Consider the following 4640-nt stretch of genomic DNA (forward strand, 5'->3'; position numbering starts at 1 on the left):
ATGTGAGATGGTACCTATTGCTTAACAAAAGAAAGCTAAAGGCTATGGGCCAGAGGCAGGCATGTGGAGTGTGTTGGGCCACAGATCTCGTCGAATGGCCCGAGGGGCCGAGTGGCCTCCTCCTGTTCCTACGTTCCTCCCTTTTCCTCTCTTTCTATTTGCAGGGCTGCACATGCCCATTCACCTCCCATCAACCGGATTGTGCGCATACTCATTGCCGCCCACATCCGGAGCATGCGCAGTGAACACGATGCTGTGGAGTAGTGACTGTTCTTTTTCTCGGCTCCGCAAAAAAGGTAGGTTTGAGGCGGCGTGGAAGAGGCGGTGGACCGGATGGGCATTTGAGGAGGCTTCGTAAACACTTTGTGTACGCGGCCAATCCCGAATAAACAAGCTGTGGCCCTCGGCTTTACATCAAACGGGACGATAGAGTGAGGCTTCCTTCCAACGGTAGGCCCTGGGCTAACGGCCACCATCTTTATAGGGGGCAATGGGCAACAGGGAGCACGCGCGGCGTCCGCCATCTTTGTAGAGGGCAGTAGTTTTGGAATGTTTGTGATGTCACGATGAGAGCAACCTGTCCATCAAAACTGGTCCAGGCTCTGGGTCCCAGGGCGTCAATGTTGAGGCAGAGCCACGTCGGAGGAGGAGAGAGACAGAGAAGGAAGCAATTCCTGCACTCTGTAACATGCTATCTCATGCAATCACATCCTGCCCCATGTATCTGTTCAGTCGCTGGAAGACCCACAGCGCCCGTCATCCTGGGCCAGGAGAGAGAATATGGTGAATGTCTATCCTTGGTCTGACAGGGATGGATTTTAAAAACTCATTTTTTTTCAGGGGGTCGGATTTTCACACAGCAAACTCAAATCAAGCGAAACAAAAACAAATAATCTGCTGAAACAGAAATTGCTGTGAAGCTCAGCATGTCTGGCATTATCCATGGAAAGAAAGCAGAGTTAATGTTTTGAGTCCAGTGACCCTTTTTCAGAAGAGCCCAGTTCCAAAAATATGTCACTGGACTAGAAATGTTAATCCTGCTCTCTCCAAGAGAAATGTTTGTCTCGCCTGAATTTCTATCCGAGACTGACTGTGATAGCTTTTGTAAACTTTTTTTAAAACATAGTATGTTAGAAGAGAATTTGCAGATGGGAGACTCAAACTAAACATCACATCAAAATTTTAAAGAATGACCCAATTCATCAGGCTCTAGTTATAGAGTCATAGCCTCACTCAAGAGTCATACAGTTCAGAAACAGACCCTTTGGTCCGATCAGTCCATGCTGATCATAATTCCAAACTAAACTACTCCCACCTCCCTGCACTTGGCCCATATCCCTCCAAACATTTCACAATCCACTATTACTGGCTTTGAGTGTAAGCATTGAGTTCCAAAACCTTATCACTTATAGAGTCATACAGCATGGAAACAGACCCTTTAATCCAATCAGTCCATGCTGAACATAATCCCAAATTCAGCTCGTCCCATATGCCTGGTCCTGGCTCATATCCTTCCAAACCTTTCCACTTCATGTACTTATCCAAGTGTCTTTTAAACATTGTAACTGTACCCACATCCACCACTTACTCTGGAAGCTCATTCCACACACGAACCATCCTCTGTGTAAAAATATTGCCCCCATGTCTTTTTTAAATCTGTCTCCTCTCACCCTAAAAATATGCCCTCTGGCCTTGTAATTCTTGATTTTCGGGAAAGGACACCTGGCATTAACCCTATCTATACCCCTCATTATTTTATAAACCTCTATAAGGTCACCTTTCTGTGTTTTAAAAAAAACTGCCACTCATGTCCTTTTTAAATCTTTTTCCTGTCACCTTAAAATATATCCCCTCACTTCTTGAAACCTCTCACCCTAGGGAAAGACACTGGCCATTCACCTTATCTATGCCCCTCATGATTTTACTAACTTCTAAAATGTCACCCCTCAGCCTCCGACGTTCCAGAGAAAATAGCCCAGCCTATCCAGTTTCTCTTTATAGCTCAAACTGTTCAACCCTGGCAACGTCCTTGTAAATCTTTACTGCACCCTTTCAAGTTTAACAAAATCTTTCTTGGAGCAAAAGTTGGCTAACCAATGTCCTGTACAGCTGCAACATGATCTCCTAATTTTATACTCAGCGCACTGACCATTAAAGGCAAGCATACCTAACACCTCCTTCACCATGAGATAGCAAGAACTGCAGATGCTGAAGTCAGAGTCAATACAGTGTGGAACTGGAGGAACACAGCAGGTCATGGAGCATCAGAGAAGTAGGAGAGTCAATGTTTCGGGCCTAGACCCTTCATCAGTCTTGTCTACCTGTGACTCCACCTTCAAGGAACTATGCATCTGCACCCAAGGTGTCTCTGTTTGGCAAAACTCCCCAAGACCATACCATTAAGTATACAAGTCCTCCCCTGATTTGCCTTTCCAAAATACCACACGTTCTTTCCTCTGTCAACTGTGTCCAAATGAAGTTTCCACTGCTGCCCAACCCTGACTGTGTCCTGCAGGTTTTTCAGCTTTTTCATCCCACAGGATCTTCCATCGTCAGGATCTGTCTTCCCTATGCTGTGGATCATGTCTCTTCTGTATTTTTTTTAATTCAAATGCGGGTGTTGCTAGCTGGTCTGGCATTTATTGCCCATTCCTAGTTACCCCCTTTGAGAAGGTGGTGATAAGCTGCCTTCTTGAATCGCTGCAGTCCATGTGCTGTAGGTAGATTCAGTGTGCTCTGAGGGAGGGACATATTTCCAAGTAAGAATGCAGAGTGGTTCGGAGGGGAGATTGGAAGTGATAGGATCAGAGTGGTAGATGTTGGTGAACACTTCGAGCAGTTGTAGGTTAGTCTTTTCGGAAGAATCTGTCAATTCTGGTCAAGCTGAAGATTGAGGAAATCTCTCCTTCGCCCTCTATGTCTTCTGTCTGTCTCTCCTCTCAAAGAGATCAGGTCTTTTGTCGATTCAGCCCTTCACTGATGGACATGAGTGAATGAATTGGCTTTTTGCAATAATGCAGCAGATTCTGTGGTCACTTCTTCATAGGTTAAAGGTGAGAGGGGAAGAGATGCAAAACGGGTCCAGTGTGCCAGTTTTTTTCACACAGAGGTTGGTGCGTGTCTGGGACAGGCTTCCAGAGGCAGTGGTGGTTGTGGGTACAATTGAAGAAACTTCGACAGAGGGGCCTCTGAAATGTCCACTTTCTTCCTCAATCGAGGATTCCCCAGCACTGTTGTTGAAAGGGCCCTCAGCAGGATCTGACCCATCTCCTGCACTTCAGCCCTTACACCCTGTCTTCCCTTCAGCAACAGCAGTAGGATCTCCCTTGTCCTTACCTAGCATCCCACAAGCATTCACATCCAGATGATCTTTAACCACCATTTCTGCCACCTCGAACGAGATGCCACTGCCAGACAAATAGTCCTCACCCCTCCCTTGTCCAGCTTCCACAGGAACCATTCCCTCCAGAACACCCTGGTCCACTCTTCCTTCACTCCCAACACCAACCCCCACAGCCTCATGGCACCTTCCACTGCAACCGCAGAAGGTGTAACACCAGTCTGTTTACCTCCTCACTCCTGAGTATCAAAGGGCCTCAACCTACCTTCCAGGTGAAGTAGCACTTCACCTGCACTTCCCACAATTTAGTTTACTGCATTTGCTGCCACAATCTGGTCTCCTCTACCTTGGGGAAACGAAGGGTGACTGCTTTGTAGAACATCTACATGGTGTCCGCAAAAAAGACCCTGAGCTTCCAGTTGCCTGCCACTTCAACTCACCACCGTGTTCCCTGGCCAATGTCTCTGTCTCAGGCTTGCTGCAGTGCTCCAGCGAAGCTCAACGCAAGCTGGAAGAACAGCATCCCATTTTCCACTTGGTGACCCTGCAGCCTTCTGGACTCAATATCAAGTTCAGTAACTTTAGGGTTTTTGTGCTCTCCCATGTCCTCACCCCAACAATCCGTGCACACTAGGCCTTGTTATCATATAATTTGCTATTACACACCACCCATTGTTAGCCACGAACAGCCTTCATTAACAGCTATTCACCCTCCAAGCCAGAACATTATCCACTCCTTTGTGTATCCAACTGTTCTCTCTCTCTTTGGGCTCTATCCCAACCTATCGTTTATTCCTTACCCCGACCCTATCTTCTGCATATAAACCGACATTTTCCCAGCTACCATCGGTTCTGAGGAAGGGTCGCTGGACCCGAAACGCTAACTCTTGATTTCTCTCCACAGATGCTGCCAGACCTGCTGAGCTTCTCCAGCAACTCCTATTTATGTTTAAGAAACATTTAGACAGGTACACAGATAGGATGGGTATGGAGGGATATGGACCAGACGCGGGCAAATGGGACTAGTATAAGTTGTGAAAACCAGGCAGCAGGGACAAGTTGGGCCGAAGGGCCTGTTTCCGTGCTGTAGTCTTCTCTGTGACTCGCGTCAGCCCCTCGAGTGACCAGATTCAATCAGCACAGCTCGACAACCTGCCACAACGAGTCCTCTTCATCATCTCCAGAAAGAGTAGGAATTGCCGATGCTGGAGAATCTGAGATAGAAGAGGCTTTGCAGTGGGGTTAAAAACTGACTCAGAGACAGTAGGATGAACACAGCAGGCCAAGCAGCATCAGAGGA

The 4640-nt window shown here is 47.2% G+C and overlaps 1 protein-coding gene across 2 annotated transcripts in view; it reads left to right on the forward strand.

The window, feature by feature from the left end:
* Positions 1–222: 222 nt before the first annotated feature.
* LOC125481889 (zinc finger protein 239-like) overlaps positions 223–4640 on the forward strand; it is a 12125-nt gene continuing 7707 nt past the window's right edge. The window contains exon 1 of one of the 2 annotated variants that reach the window (XM_048593822.1): positions 223–296. The gene's annotated coding sequence lies outside the window, so the exon portion shown is untranslated. Of the gene's footprint in view, positions 451–4640 lie in introns of both variants that reach the window. The other variant, XM_048593823.1, reaches the window with a different exon arrangement.

This window comes from Rhincodon typus, unplaced genomic scaffold (assembly GCF_021869965.1).
Source record: "Rhincodon typus isolate 14 unplaced genomic scaffold, sRhiTyp1.1 hic_rhity00004092, whole genome shotgun sequence".
Classification (NCBI taxonomy): Eukaryota; Metazoa; Chordata; class Chondrichthyes; order Orectolobiformes; family Rhincodontidae; genus Rhincodon; species Rhincodon typus.